This window comes from Rhea pennata, chromosome 23, assembly GCF_028389875.1.
Source record: "Rhea pennata isolate bPtePen1 chromosome 23, bPtePen1.pri, whole genome shotgun sequence".
NCBI classification, from domain to species: domain Eukaryota; kingdom Metazoa; phylum Chordata; class Aves; order Rheiformes; family Rheidae; genus Rhea; species Rhea pennata.
In genome coordinates this window covers 7,514,251-7,531,478 of record NC_084685.1, presented here as the reverse complement: position 1 = coordinate 7,531,478, position 17,228 = coordinate 7,514,251, and positions in this window count along the sequence as shown.

Genomic DNA, 17,228 nt, shown 5'->3' with positions numbered 1-17,228 from the left:
AACACGCCAGCCAGGGAACTGCAGCAATTCAGCCCGTTAGCTCAAAGCCATCTCTTATGCAACAGGGACCCATTAGATCCGATTAAAGCCACCATATCCCAAACCCCATGAGGTTCTGTAGTGCTGAAGATGTAATAAATTTTGCAGTTTTTTTCTTCTTCTTCTACCCACCTCAATCACTCCCAACTATGGTGCATGAATAATACAATAATTTGTTGCCTGGTGATTGCTGTTGTGTTTTCCTTTACAGACGTATTCAGGGAAGGAAGCAGACTAGAATCTGCCTGGAGGGATCAGTTGTTTAAAGAAGACTACCAAGAGGCTGAAGTTCTCCAAAACCACGATGCTCCAGGGGCTGGGCACAGCCTGTCCCAGGAAGCCATTTGCGCGATGTTATCAGAGCCTGCCTGCCATGCCCTGTAGCATGCTCCCAGCGCACGTCTCCCTGGTCGCTGTGGCTCTGGAAAGGAACAGAGGGGCCTGGCTAAACCTCGTGTGTGTAACTAATACTGGCGTGCAGGGTGCTTCACCATCTTTTACTGCAAAAACAAATAGGGCTATAAAAAAGGAAGAGGCTCTCATAAAAAATACACTATCTGGAGCTCAGAAGGTTTTTTTTCTTACCCTAAATGAAATGAGCCCATCCCCCAGAGCGCTTCCATTCCAGTTGGTGATCTGCAGCGGGGCCAGGCTATCTTCCACGATGTTTGCTAGCACAACAACGAGACGCGTCTTCAGCTTTTACTTTTCTGCAGCAGCATAGGTGCAGGTACGATTTTTTAAAAGAATGCAAAGGAAGTCCTCTTCTCCCCTCCAAAACCCCTTTCTAATCTCCTGCGTGTGTGTGGAAGCCCAGAGAGATCACGTATTCAAAGACGTGATCCGTTCACAACGCAGCTCAACCCAGTGGTTGAGCTCCGCTCTCCTGTGCTCTTCTTGGGCCAGTTGTGTGCTGGTCTGAAAGCAGCAACTCCAGCCCAGCTGCGCCGGACTTACTGCAAAGGCAACCAGCAAAGACTTGGGCTCAAGTTCTCTTTGCACTTTCCACAGTAACCCCCACCCTGAGCTGTCCTGAACGAGCAGGGTCTCAGTTTCCGACCTGGATATGGGTACACCCTCACGCTTGCCTAACTGTCCCCCACTTTGGGAGGCCTTCCCTCGCTTTGGACGCTGCAAACAGCAACCGCAACCGTAGGCTTCAGGTAAGGCAACCATTCAGAGAAAGAACAGAACTAAATGCTCTCAAAAAGTATTTATTCCTCCAGTCTAAGGTGCTGCTTCCTAGAGGCACGATGGAATTATCAAACGCAGATAACGAGACATTTCTTTACACAGCCGGGCATTGGTGAGGAAGGGAAAAGCAGGACAAGCTGCAGCATTCTAGGTCCAACCTGATCCCATACAGAGGAGCCATTAAGAAACGGAAACTTTAATAAGGAACAAAACCTCAAGGAATAAATGTTCCTAGCATATTTAACGATGCACCAGCCTCCGGTATATGTAAAGAGCAAGGCAATTAATAAGGTATATTTAGCATGCTAAGCTGAGGTGTGCAGCTCCCACAGCAGTTGAGATACAGCAATTTAAATAACATTTATCTTAAAGATCAGCCTAGCTGTGACTGCAGCTGGTGAGTGCTGTCTGCTGCTCTGCAAATATGCTGCTTTTCTCACTAGGGGGGCAGCTTGCTCACTGCTGCATCCATCCCCGAGAGAGCCACCGCTCCAGGCTGCGACCACGGGCACAGCATGGAGCAGGGGGAGCTGCCGAACGAGCCCAGGTGCCCTGGGAGAGGAGACCACGGGGGGCCCAGCGTGCATTCCCTGGTTTGTGTGGCCCACAAAACACGAGGGGAGCAGATGGCTCTTTTCTTCTCCTGCTCCACCCTCTCAGTCCTTATCCAGATTCAAAACCAAGATAAGGAGATGCTTAAAAAAAAAAAATAGAACAGAGCCAGATGCAAAAGTTTACGTGGCAACAGCTTGGCAAATTTGTGGAATAAAAAGCCATCAACAGCCCACAGACTTGTAAAGCTATATTATAATTTAGGTATCTAGTGCTAGGTACCTGAATAAAGAATTAAGAACCCCAAAGCCCTTTAGATGGCTGTGAAACACTCAGCCTAAACCCTTGTATTGACACACTATGTGGTTGTGCCATGACTTCCCAAAACACATTAGCCACCCTGTGCAGCAGCCTGCTCTGCGAGCCAAAGCCCTACCTTTCAGTACGGACTGTGCCCTTTCCAAGCAGAAACACGTTTAAAATGGGCTTGGATACTTACACAAAGAACCAGACTAACCAGGGCTATAACTAGCAATAACAGAAGTTTGAGGCAGGATGACAAACCTGCCGCTTCCATGTTGAAACTATGCTCTAACTACGAAAGCTTAAGGCAAAGCCTACTCAAGCAGACTTTTGCACCTTTATTGCCTTCCCTCCTCTGTAACCAGCCAAGACTGGGTCACAGGGAACACTGAATTAAACTAACATTATTCTCCCTGAAAATTTCTCTTTTTATCTGAAGCAACAACACCAACTGCCCTCCTCCAAGAGAGAAGACACCATGACCACTGCTCTCATTTGGTACAGGAAACACCAAATCCACAGATTTTTCCTGTATGTACTGCTGGGGAGAACACACACACGTTTATCTCCTCAGCAAGTGAAACCTAAACCCTTCAAATGCTGTTTATAAAACAGTTATTTTTTAAAAAAAGTTTATTATTGTTAAATAGTATTAGTCTTTCCCAGAGTCACTAAAATAAGCAGCAGCTAGGACCACCACTGTCTTTAGAAATGATCCGATTAAGTGTTTCTTCCCTTGAACTTGCTTGCTAACTATTCCCAACCTGCGGCCTCCCAGTTTGCCACTAGTACGCCTGGCGTCCAAGTCTTAAGGATAAAAGAAGTGAGTTAAAAATAAAACTAATACCCTGCACAGAAGCTGTACTGCAAACCCTGAATCAAAGCAGAAAGGAAAGCACCTGAACTCAGCAAAATCTGGAAGCAAATGATTAGTTAAACTTCCAAGACTTAACATTAAGGTTTTGGAAGCAAAACGTATGGGAATGGTATAGACCGCCTGACTCTGAAACCAAATAAGGGTTTGGAACATGTGTCTTTGGTGTTGCTTTATTACCGTTTTAAAAGCAGCAGTTTACTCTAGTACCTCAGGGGCAACTGAGGAGCAACCTGTCCCTGATTTAGATAGACCCAAAGAGAAAAAGGGGGAGCTGCAGAAAAAGGCAAAATAATAATAATAATAATAATAATAAAGACCCAGCGCACTTTTGCTCCCGCTGTCACCTACACGGTGCGCAGCAGCCTTGCCGAGTCCGGCACGCAGCCACCTCTTCCAAAACACGCTTCCCAGGACGCAGGAGCCAAGCTGCCACCCGCTCCCGCCGCCCACGGCCGGCGCCTGCCTCCGCGTGAGAGTCTCCGGGAAACCTCCGGAAACAAAAACCCTTTGCTGCTCCCAGGCCCCGCGGGCAGCACTAAAGGAGCTACAGGTTCAGCCAAGTCCATGGGCGGCTTTTATAGCAAACACACACCCACAAACGCTTTTCTTTTTCTTTCCCTCCCTCACAAAACATTTTCCCCAGCTCTCCCTGGCGCTAACAGTCGTTTTGCTTGTGTTAAAACCACTCCCGCAGCACTGGCGATCGCAGCTCGCTGCTTACCTTAGCCCTCTGCTCCCCAAGATCTAACAAAACTATCAGAGTTCCTCAGAAACCGTAACACAACATCTGTTTCCTCCAGAGCAGCTGCCACCTGGAGAACCCAGCCAAGGCAAGGCCATGGCTCCATCCAGCTGTGCCCCCCCGCTCCTGCCCCCCACCCCGCGAGGACACGATGGCTCCATCCAGCTGTGCCCCCTGCCCCAGCAGGACGCCATGACTTCATCCAGCTGTGCCCCCTGCTCCTGCCTCCCGCCCCACAAGGATGGGATGGCTCCATCCAGCTGTGCCCCCGCGAGGATGGGATGGCTCCATCCAGCTGTGCCCCCTGCTCCTGCCTCCCGCGAGGATGGGATGGCTCCATCCAGCTGTGCCTCCCACAAGGATGGGATGGCTCCATCCAGCTGTGCCCCCTGCTCCTGCCTCCCGCCCCACAAGGATGGGATGGCTCCATCCAGCTGTGCCCCCCGCGAGGATGGGATGGCTCCATCCAGCTGTGCCCCCTGCTCCTGCCTCCCGCCCCACAAGGATGGGATGGCTCCATCCAGCTGTGCCCCCTCGCTCCTGCTCCAGAGGATGCGTTCCTCTGCCCGCTGCTGCCAGGAGGCCCTAGGACCCACATCCACCCTGCCTGTAGGCATCTAGTTAAGAAGCTTAGTCATCCTCAGCCATTGCTGCAATCAACCGGGACAGGGAGGGAGGGAGACACCAGGCAGCAACTCAGATCCAGGGCTGAGTCACATCGGCCACCGCTGCTTTACTCACCGGCTAAGGAGCCAGCCTAGCCCAGCTCGCTTCCTAAATTCAGCAGCTCACGTAAGCGCCAAAAGGGAGCTGGGATGAACCTAGGCCTAAAGCAAAAGTACTGAAACGCTTTGCCCCCCATTTGGGCGATATAATAGTTCCCAGCTGACTGCTGCAGTCACCAGCTCTGCTGCTGCAAGACATTTATTGCTGCCCTTCCGTCTGAGATAAAATTATCTCTGGTGGATAACTGATCAGCAGCAGTGAGAGAAGAAAAGAGTCCATTCAGATTAAGGGAATTAAAGCTTTAGAAAAAGGTAAGACAAGAAAAAGCAAAACTGCAGAAAACATATCCACCATGCTGAAGCAACAAAAGCTGCTATAGATTAAACCAACAGACAATGCCAAGCAGAATGATTCTTTACAGTGCGGTGACAGATAGACAGCAGGTTGAAATAATTAATTGTGTCCTAGTGTAGCCGAATAAGCAGCCATATGTGAGCGTTGATAAAACTATCTTTTTTCAGTTTTTTGGTGGCAAGTTGCAAACTGTGCAAGTCATCAACTCTATACCTCTAAAGATGAAAACTGACACAGTTTCCTGGCTTCTTCTGCTCTTATGATATAGAAGGCAACCCTGCATGGTACACAGTTATTACCAAAAAAAAAAAAAAAAAAAAAAAAGTACTAGGAGCCTGCATCTGAACCCACTGAAAAATTCTTTGCAGCATTTAAGGTCTGTGGCATGGCTACGAATTCACGTGATCAAAGAGGTATTTGAGAGGAAGCTATTCTGGGAATCCCAGGACACAGGGTCACACTCTTGGCTCATTTAGCGTGGGACTCCAGGCAACGGCTGCCCTCACAGCCGAGAAGGAAGGACGGCCACAACAGCCACACGTGCACAGGCTTGGAGGACCACAGCAAAGAGCCCTGGGACTGCACCTAGCGGGGCTGGCGGCTGCATGCGGGGCAGAGCAGGAGTTGCCATAAGGAGAGGCATGTCAGCACAGCTGCAGAGGGGAGAGTGCTTAGCCCTTTCCTGTATTGGCTCTCTGTCTTTTCACTAGCTTGCATTTACTCATTTTATTTTCCACATCAATATCAATTAACAATTGCACTTGAAATGGCTGAAAAAATATTATGCATCAAGCCAAGGAACTCTCTTCGAGATAGTCCTGACAGAGCTGAGTTGAAACATAAATCCAGAGTGACTCTTCAGGGGTTAGGTCCAACATAAATTCACAATACCTCTATTAAGTGACTCCCAGTTTACACCACAGAATAGGAGGTTTTCTTCAGTTCTGGGGTTGATCCTGGATTTACCCCAACTGAATAGATGACAGGTTCTGGGCCCTTGAGATCAACAGTCTTCTGAACCCCTTCAATGCTGTATCTCCATGTCACGCACAAAGCTCTCCCTTCCTTTGCATTTTTGTCTCAAATGAAAGAAAACACCACTGTCAAACTGACAGCCAGCGGTGGCGTTAAACCCACCTGCCACTCGCCGCATAAATCAGCCCGAATGCCAGTCAGGACCACACAAGCACCTTTAGCTGCAATTAGAGGGGCGGTGGCAGGGAAAACATTGGAGTTGTAAATATTCATCTCTCCTCTAGAGCCTCCTTTGCTAAAGGTCACTTGAGATTAGATAAACAGGCTGTCACTGATACTGAATGATTCCGTCTGCATTTCGAGGGCACTGTAAGACACGGACTTAATGGACCCAGACGATACAGGTGATTCACAAGTGCAGTCACTCTCTCCATAACGAATTCCTTTCCAAGTACCAGCCTCTTCCCTCCAGGAATCCCCCTAACACCTTTAATTTAAAAGTGCCATAATCTATTCCCCTTCTGCTACTTCTTGAAGTTGATCTCTCCTCAGTGCTCAGCAGTCACGACATTTTTCACTGCACTAGTTTTTCTTTTGTTTGGTTTCCTTTCGGTAGAGGAGCCACAGGCCTGTGTTTCTGCTCTGTTCTTCCCTTCCATCAAGGTACCTGCATGTTTTACTTTCCAATTTTCTTTCTTTTCCCTAACAAACCAGGGCACACAGACTGCTGCTAGAAACCGGCACGTTCCCACCTATTCCAAGCGGCACTGAAGTTTCGGCTTCACTGAGAAACAGAAAATTAAATAACAATAAAATACACACAACAACACTCATCTATAACAAAAATTGATTCTGCCCTAGAGGGTATTTGGGTGCCTAATTAAGGTATCCAGGTTTCACAGCACTGACCTCAGTGACTCTCATGTGGCTGCAAATGAATGAATGGAGACTTGCTCCCATGAGCGCTGCATCCGTGGACCCTGTCCCATTGCTGACCCCCAGCCCGGCTCCACACCATGCTGAGCAGCCCTTCTTTCCGTACAAAGGCATTTCCCATCCCACCAGAATTTCCAAGATCAAGAAAATGAAATGTGTTCCATGGTCTTTCTTAGTTTTTCACCATTCTCTCCCTGAATCTGCCCAAAGTTATGAATCCAGTGCAACTGATCCCAGCTGAAACGTTTAAATTTAAAGATTTTTTTTTTTTGATTTAAGAAGAAATTTAAGGCGATTTAAGAACAAAAATGGACAGTCTCCAGGTCATGGTCCTTTTAGCCCTTATTTGTTATGATCAGGTCAATATCCGCTTAATCCGGGGGAGGGGGGTCTCTCCATTCAGCTCAAATGGCTGCTGAGTCCAACCTCAGTTCCTTTTCGGCAGAGTCCACCTTCCCTTCCTCCTGTCTTTAACGACAACATATTCATGGGACTCTTGTAAGACTACATGAACTTGGGCTCTTCAGCCTTTGTCCGCAACACATAAGCAACCCACCACAACTGCAGCCCTCCACCCATGACTGAGGAGGGCCCAGGGCTCTTGCTTTGCTCAGATAATTCAAAATGCCTACTTCAGCTCTACACCTAGTGTGGCACATGTCTTTAGGAGATTAGCTGAAGTGGTTGTTTCTATGCCTGGAACCTTCAAAGGCAGAGTTATTAAGTGTATTTAAAAGGAAGAACTGGTCCAGATAAAGTTAGGATGTAATTAGTTACAAGCTACTGTACTTTGATGACAAAGCAGCATTTAGCATGTGGACGGCTCAGTAACGGGCTCTGTAGGGTTTGCTAATTACTGATAACAGTCACAGCAAGGGGAAGCCTGACATTTTTCTGATAAAGGCAGAGCCTTCTATAACTCAATGGCTTGGGTATAATTCTTGGTGTTTTACTCTGAGCCAAAGCCTGGACTTTAGCACACTGTTCTTTACAATTAATTGTGTGTTTGAAAGCACAGAGAAATAATAATAATAAAAAAGATACTTTTCAAATAAGTAAAGAGATCCCAGCCTGTACCCTGGGATCCTGGTTGGTAGCAGCCACATGGTGGAGAAAAGAAACAGATTTTATTTTCCTGAGGAATCTGCTCTCTTTCTCACTCTACCTTTTTTCTGTCTCAGAGTATTCACCAGCCCCGAGCACTGCAAGGGCTGGAGAGATCCATCACTTGCCTGTGAAGTTACATCTGATTTGACTGAGACTCACTGATATCAGGAAGTGACTTTCAAATGCTTAAAATAGTCTTATGCAGGGCCAAAGCTAAACCTATGTTCCTTGGTCCAAGAGAAGATAATGATTTGTAGAAAACTGGGAAAGAGAAAGGAGCCAGACCCGTGAGGCAGAGAAATAGGGGGCTGTTGGCAGGAGACTGGAGTGGAGGGTAAGATGTCTCAGAAAACTGAAGGTTTGTGGGGGGAATCCAAAGCAAGTAGCTGAGGTCAGCTCTAAAAAGGGAGTTGATAAAGACTCTAAACAAGAGAGGAAGAGATGGAGCACTAGGCCTGAAAAGCAGATGTTGCCTGGATAGGGAGACAGTGGTTCATGATGCATGAGTCAAAAGGCACAAAACCAAAGCTGGTAACAATACTGCAGCATCTCAGCACTGCTCCTCAGCCTCTCAGACACACCGCAAAGGAGCATGGCAACAGCAAAACAAGCTTCACTGTCCGTCACCATGTCAACTGCCAGCTTGTCACTGATACACGAGGAGCTCATAAGGCCTCGCTATCCTCTCTGCCTTCTCAATACGGTTTCCATGTCACATGTCCACCTGCACCACCAGCCTCCATCCTTCCCTGACCCTGGCTCCATCCTATATTGGTCCTGCCTCACTGTTCTGCTGATAAGGCAGCAAGGGACAGAGCTCCCAAAAGGAAATGCAAAATGGTCTCAAGAGGGGAGAGAAGAGCATAACTTCCTGAAGCCCTTCTGCAGAGCCTTTCACTTACAGAAAGACCTTGTAAACATTGTGCAATCAATGGAAAATAGATCCACACTCAACTTAATTACCACAGATTTGTATTACAAGTGATGACAACCATGCCAGGTAGACACAAGAGTGTTTTAATGAACCAGGAATTAAAATTTCCTGAACTCCATTTAAAGGAAAAAGTTGAATCACTCCTGTCAGGACTGATGGGACTGTAGCAAGTTCCCAGACAGGACAAATAGCATCCCAACTTCAGATCTTTGTTCTTCAGGCTAATGACCACAGCGTGATAAAATGAAATGATATTTCTATTCTGATGTTGGAATGATTTTTTCCATTCATCCAAGTGATAAGCTTTCATTACATTTTTTGATAGTTTTGATTCTGCTTGGTCCCCTTGGGAGGACCTGAGGGTCTAAAGGCATACTTTATTACTCAGTTTTGTATCTTCAGAACGTGCCTTAATTCTATATTTCTATTTCAAAGTTGCTTTCTCTTTTAAAACTAACTTCTAATAGCAGCATGTTACATCTGGCACAGACTGCTTTGCAAACACCAGTGTCAAAACCTTTCATCTAAGAGACATTCAAAGCCATAACCACAAGCTGAAACAACTCAGGATAGGTCCAAGGACACCAGTATCAATATGTTGGTTTAGACTCAGCAAGGAACTGTCTTGCCAGGTGGTAGATGAATTCTTTACATGCCTGTACACAAACAGGAAAATTCAAGAGACAGTTCTTCCTTTCTGAATCACATCCAGCTCATACTGCACCTCTGCAGTATGAAGAGAGGATAACAGCATTTATACATACGGTACCCGAGGAACAGTAAGGATAACAGTGATGCTTAGAATATCGAGGTTTTCTCTGAGCCCTGTCAAGGTCCATTAGGACCTCCACAATATGAACTTTCTCCCTGGACCTTGGAATATGAAATTTCACCCGAGGCTCATCTTTGATACAAATACTTGTGTGGACAAAAGCCTGACATTTCTGTCTTGCTTACTCTATCACTCACAAATTCCTAGGAAGATATAACATCCAGAACATCATTTTGACGTCCCTAAATCCAATCACCTTCTTTCAGGTTCCATTCCTAAAGAAATGGCATTGCTGCTATCACTGATGAATGGTGCAACCAACTCACCGACTTTGGGTCGTGACAACACATTGCTCCCCTTGACACGGGGAGCCCGTCAGCCACGGACAGGGCAGGAGCCAGTAATTTCTCTTGCTGCACTAGTGACATGGGACTGGAACAACCAATCTCAGCAGCACAGGATGGGAGGAGAGGAAACTGGGAAACATTTCCATGTTTATTGACAAATTTAATTTACAACCTGAATTTCCACTTTGGAGATAATATGTATTTTCTCTTTAGATGTACCAGTCTTTAGCAGTCAGCACAGCAATGATTTCTGTGCTTGCAGACACTTTTGCAGCGGGGACAGTGAATTTATATGTAACACTTTTGAAAGAAAATGGTATTAAAATTCACCATTTAGAAGTAAGCTGTAAATTAACTGTAGCTGAGCAGACAGCAGGTAAAAGTAAATTTTGTGGAAATATGTGCATGGCTTTTATATTGGCGCTTAGTTAAACACCTGCCCAGCTGAGCCCTGTATTCTCACATGGAGTCACAGAGTTTGAATTGCTTTCCTCATTTTGAAGTAGGTGAAAAATATAATAGAGAAAATTGTTCTGGTAGGTCTCATCTGACAGTTGTAGGGTTCTTGACAATAACAATTAATTCTAAGACAGAAGGCGCTAGTAAAAGAGGGGAGAATTATTGCTTCCATCCCACAGCTGGCGCCGGATCAGAGCCAAGGGGCAGTTATCCTCAAGGCAGAAGGTCCTAAAGGGACAAAATACTTGAAGAAAGAGAAAGGCTATGAAAATACAGTCCTGTCAGTCATGCTAAACCACTCTGGCAGGTCAGAGGAACCAGAACAGCCAAAAGTTTTATCTGCTTTCCTCCCCAAAAGACATGCTTGCGCTTTCCACACACAAGCCAAAATTTTGGAGTGTGTGTCCAGTGATAAAGTTCCATATCCCATTTTGAACAAACAAACCAAAACCCAGCCTGTGTCTCTCTAGAGTATTCTGGTAGAAATACCAGTACCAAAAGCTCCATGTCCGACTCCAGTGAGAAACACGCTGTTTCTAAGCAACTCTGCCGTGTCATAACATTACACCTTCCTGAAATGCCCTAGGAAAACAAAGCAGGGCACTTCTGCACACCCCTGGAATAGTACAAGAATACCCAGAAACAGCACCAAGCTACCTGTCTGCTCCCAGTAACTGGTCTTAACTGAAGCATGGCTAGGACTTCTCTTAAAATTTCAAGTCAAAATACAAGTGAACGACCAGTTGAATGTAACACTGTGTGGTGTAAGCAATTCTACAATAACAAAACTATAGGAATGTAAGTTTGTGATAAGGACAGTAAAGATAGGGGAAAGTTGGAAAGGAGGCTGCTAGACAGCTACAAAAAAAATCCGTTTCTGCCTTGTTGCCAATCACTATAGCACTATAAGTCTTATGACACAGTATTTTTTGGGGAAGGCTTTCCTTTTCTCCCTACGTTTGGACTCCTGCAGTAACACAGCTTTTTCAGCCCTGCGTTTACAAGGAAAACATGAAAACAGAACCCGCAAGGCTGGAAAAAAAGACAACAAGAGGAATAATCCTGTTTGTTCTTTTTAAATGTTGTGATGTAGCCGGCTTCATGACTGTTGGACTGGTTTGTTTTGTTTTTTTCAATAGTTGAATTTGTGATGCTGCTTCTGAGATGCTAGCAAGGACGCAATTCTTTTTTTTTTTTCCTATTTTATTTATTTATTTTTTTATTAATAGCATGGATGGAACTTCAGCTGTATAAATTGGCACAATTCCTCTAAAGTTGTCAGAGCCAAATTATACTTACTCAGGGTCTGGCCCTGTGACAAAAATATCTTTTTAATTTCCATCTTACTTCAGGAAGAGCCTTAAAAATGCCCCTTTCTAGCCATATGCTGCAGTCCCAGCAGAACATTTATGGCTTTGCTTGCAGACCTGGCTAAAGGCCATCACTTATCTAGAAGATGAGTACAGTACTTCAAGCAGCAACAGTAACTGAAAAAGCTGAGGCTACACAGGGCAAACCTAACCCAGCCCGTTTTCCAGAAGCATATGCCACCGCACCCCTCTTGACACAGGAGAGGCCTGTGGTGAACAGCAGCTTTGCTAAGCTGGAACTGAAAGACTCAGCAGGACAAACGTCAGGGCAGCCGCAGTACTCCTTGCTGGCAAAGCGACTCCTAGGAAGGCTCAGTTTGGCAGAGCCTCGCCTGGTGCTGACGCCAGGTACCTCGCTTGTACCCTTCATCAGCTCTGCTCAGGACTCTGTCATGTCTGCTAAGAGGCAGGGCAGAGGGCCAGTAAAGTCCTCCCCGTTTTAGACTGGAGAGCAAGTTTTCCTGCCTTTACTCATCAAACTTGAGGGGATGTGCTCATCTCCAAGCATTGCACTCCGATGTGGCTGGAAGGACCTGCCAACATGCTCAATCTATTATTTCCTTTAACTGAGAGAAAGATGCATCATATATATTTTAGCAAGAAAACAATTATCAGGTAACCCTACAACCTACTATTTGTTTTCTATCAGTATTCATTTAGTTGTCTCTTCAATGACTGGCCATGCAGCAAATACAAGAGGGAAACCTTAAGCCTACCAGGAGATTAATGACAGACTCCAACGGAACAGATGTATATGAATAGCAGATGAGGCCACTGAAAGCTTCCTATAAAATTAACGACGAGAAGCTTTGCTGCAGCAGAATATACTAGCAGAGACGGAAAGGCTCTAGCTACGCAGCCTCATCTCCATGTGGCAGGCATTGCTGTGTTGCATCGGAGGCAGTGTTTTGAGCGATGTGAATCAGTCCCCAAAAATCTGGTAAAATGGTCAAAAACTGTTGATTGGGGGGAAGGGAAAAGAGGGACACAATATGGAAGCGGGGAACCCCCCCCCGGGACCCATTGATTCGTTAGCACTCTTATACTCAACCACCTCCTTTCTTTTCGGAGCAAAAAGTGTGGATGGCAGAAAGTCAAATATCCCACCACAACTTTGAGTTCAGCCTTGCTCTTTCCTTAGCTGTGACACAAATATTGGTTCTCCATCAACTGGAGACGTACCGATCTGCTCAATGAAAACATGGTTTTCACTGCGATTAATATGTACTGATGAAAATTTGATTTTGATGAGTTTTCATCAGGAAAAAAAAATCGTGAAATGAAGCATATTGATTATATGCCAAAATATTACAAGTCAATATTTTTCAAAGAAAAGTTTCCTCTTCCCCCTCCCCCAAAATGAAATTATTTAGTAATTTAACATATTTCTCAGAGGCTCTGACACTTGGAAAGAACAATACTGTAATAAAAAGAAGGAGATCACATTAGAGCTCTTTAGGGAGGGATGAGGCGAGACAAAAACTCTGTAAATAAAGAAGGGAAGGAGAAATCATATAGAGTGAGCAAAGAGGTGCAGACAGTCTCCAGTCTGTGGAGCATACTCAACCCACAACAGTTAGAGATAAGCCATCCTCAGTGTAAAAAGGCAACTTTAAATTTATTTCAGTGCACTCATGGGGAATGTACTATGGGTAATCACACTGTCTAGGAGATGAAACTAGTAAGAGCAGGTACTTCCAAATCCGTTCCTCTTCAGCTCGTTGCTACAGGCATAGACTGCATGAAACCCAGCAGATGAGTTTTTATGGCCTCTCTAAATCCCCCCTCCCCCCCCCAGTGCCCATTTCTGAGCACTGCCGATACCGAGAAAAAGCCTTCCTGGGCGAGGGGCTAGCCAATACACTGTACCTTGGTCTAGACAAGTTAATACTTTCCCCCAGAGGATACAGTTTAGCAAGATACGCACCAAAATGGCAGGACAGAGCAAAACTGTTGCTGCCTAGTGGACTAGAGTTAAATGATTCAGTCTCTACAAAGGTAGCAAATCAAAGCACAAAACATCAGAAATAGCATCCAAGAGCCCACTCTCGAGCCTTTTTCTGCTGCAACATGTCTCAGAATGGATAAGATTGTTCTTTTTTTTTCCCCCTGAAGCCCTGTATGTATGGCAAGCACTCACACAGATTTGTACCAGCCTATCTTCCTTTCCACATCGACATTCACAAGTGTGCACACAGCCTCGAAGCCCACGTACACCCACAGAGCACAGCTTCGTATCCAATACACGCAGACCCTATACATATATATATATATATATGTGTGTATATATATAAGCTCAACTGTATGCTCAGGGGTGCAAGAATACAGACCCACCAACACACTCCTTTGCGCTGTATGTCTCTAACAGCAGTGCGAATGATCCTTCAAGCCAGACGTTCTCACATCGTGCTGCCCCCGTCCAGACTTTTTTTTTTTTTCCCTGGCTTCTCCTTCTCAAACAGAGCCTTGAGTAACTGTGAATGTTGACAGTCTGGAAAGCAAGCAAGTATGGAAAGAAAACAGGGGTGTAGTTGCTTCATCCTGAAACATGACATCAGAGACTTTATTTACAGCCACAGTAATTTCAATTCTGTGAGTCCCAAACTCACTCAAAATGCTACAGCATCAAACACCTTCTTATAGCCTCAGCATCTCTGCAGCTAAGGCAAGAGGACAGGATAGCTGTTTGTACATCTTTCCTTTCACACTGTGCTTAATTCACACATTAAGGGAATAAATGGAGCAGGCTCACTCCTCTCTTCTTGTGCTGGAAATGAGTGAAAGAGAAGGACTTTGCAAGTCTGGCAGCAAAGCTCTTAAAGAGATGAGCTGTCAGGATGGGAAAACGTCACCAGGTGCCACGTTGTCTTCACCAAGCAATGACACTGGGGAGGAGAGTCCTGCTCTCTGATCTGCCACTGTAAACCTGCAGTGACTCTTCCAAAGCCACAGCAGCGTGGGACACAGTGGTGGGCACAGGTAGCCCTAGGAATTTTAGTGCAGATCTCCATCACTTAGCAGAGCAGTTAAGAGTGTATTTTCCCTGCAGCCCTCTAAATTAGAGGGTGAGGAAATTCTAAGGGCATTTCTCCTTCTGCTTAAAAAAAAATCATCTCAGTCCCAGTGGATGAAAGTGAAAGCTAAAGACACATCTCCTTCCTCCATCACTACCTCTTCTCCTCAGTTATTCACAATCCAAAGGACAAAAATCAAAAACCTTTCTTGAAAATTTAAGATATGTTAAAGCCAGTCCTTGCAACTCAACCTTGCGCATCTCTGTTAACAACCCAAACCCAATGACTGTGTAAGAATCAGTGGCTATGTCTGAACTAGAGGAACTGCTATCACAGCTAGGGAGCAAGAGTGAGAGGAGCAGCAGGGAAAGGCAAAGCAGGCAGTAATATGTCCTCAGCCAGCCTAAGCAGTGAGCACTGACCGTGCTACACAGGCAACTGTGGTCTTGGAGATGCACAGTTCACCTCCTGTTTTCCCCCTCCACGTGTCCTTGCACCAGTTACAGCCTGGCCTTGTGTGGCCTCTTGCTGTGGCTGCTGTCATGGGCTGTCTGTAAGTGCAGCTCCCAGGAAGCCATCAGGGCATGCATCCACCTGAGTTTTCTTGGGCCTTTACCTCCAAAAGCCAGGGCGTATATTCTCGAGCACCATCTGCTGGCTTTTCTTCTATTAACAAGCAAGTGATATATACATAAGACAACCTTCTTGTACCAGCCAGCTCAACTGAAGGAGAGTGGAGAATGAGTGCCCATCTACACCTGCACCAAAATCATGCAGATATTTTCCTGTGAAAAACAATGAGTTTTGTTAAGATATTTTTCATGGGCAAATGTGACTGCTCATCTGTATTTTTCAGTGAGAGACACTCTAAAGTGAAAGAAAAATGTTAATTCTGAGTTTCATTTTTAGTTTGCTGCTGCTTGGAAAGTATAAAGTAAAATATTTTGATTATTTGGAAAAACAGTAAGAGTTGGGTTTTTTTCCTTTTTTTGGCAGAAACTATTTGCTGAATCTGACCCAAATTCACAAACAGCTTTGCCTCCTCCCACTCAGAAACTGCATTTCTCAGTGAGTAAACTCTTTGTTACACAAATTACCCAGGTCTGCTGGCGATACTGTAGAAACACATGTTCCAAACAAGAGTTCAGCCTGCCAGTTCTTGCTAGGCAAAACAAAGGTTTTCATGTGGGATTAATCCTCTTGAAGCAAAAGAAGGGAGGAAAGAAACATTTTTAGTCATTGCTTGTTAGGCATCAGGAGGTCTGTTTTCAGCTGAGTGTGTAGGTTTGTGCTTGTTCTCTCTAAGGATTACTGCTGAGTGGCTAAGCCAACGCATCATACACAAAATATATCCTTTCCCCTCAGTCCTTCTTAGCAGAAGAATCAAAACAAAAATCTCAGAATCCAGATGTTGAATCTGAAGAGAAAGCTCAATTTCCATTTCAGTGCATCTCCCGAATGCCACCACTGGGTGCATCTGTATACAGTATCACAGTCTCCAGCTGGGAAATTTACGGTTAGACTGGAGGTAAAGCTTTGCAACTCCAAGGATCTTCAAGCACTGAAACAAATCACCCAGGGACAGGCCAGAGGCTGGCAATCATTCAGGTAAAGTTTACCTGCTTCTCACTTAGGCAATATAGTATGAGCTCTCGTCTTTTCAAACATGCGCATATTTTATTTACTAATACGCCTTTGCTGAGAAGTCCTGTATTTCCCATGATGGGAGATTTTTAATAGATTAGACTAAACGACCATCCAAAATGACCTACAGTCACCAGAGCTTGGCTGATTTACATTAACTGAAGTTCCAGTTCAGAACCTGGATTCCCCATCGCTCTGCAGTGTTCATTATACCCAGTCAGAGGACTAGAATAGCAACATTTTCACACACTTAGATGTAAGTGACCACGGGAGATACTGTGGAGCAGAAAATCAGGTCAAGAGCCAGGACTTTCAACAAAGCAAGTCAATCCACAGGAGGAGACTTCCAAAGCAAACCTAGTGTGCTGTCACAACAGGGACCAGTAATTCTATACATGGTACCCATTCATTTTTCCCTCTCTACATTAGTAGAAAATGCTGGGCAAAGAGAAGTCTTTCGTTTCATCTGAGGTGAAACTGAGATCTTCACAAGATTTTCATATCACAGGAGACTTCACCTACAATAGGGATGAGCAGGGCCTAACAAAAAAGTAGACGGACTTAAACAGATGGATTCTATATTGGCATTAAAGGTCGCACCTCATTTTTCATCCAGTCCTATCTGTAAAGTACTTCAAACTTGTAAAGATCAAATTGCTAAATGTGAGTTGTTCTACCACATGTCAGTGGATCCTACTTTGTGACAAGACTGTAGGTAGCAAACACTAGCCCCTCTCTGGTCAATATTTTTTCACAGACCTTTCTGGAAGAAGTAAAGAGGAGCTAGCAGTAACAGCAGAAAAATGGATTGATATATTTTGCCTTTAAACTGGGGTTAAGCTTCTGGTTATCATAAAAGATGCACCTGTGAAAAGCACATCTC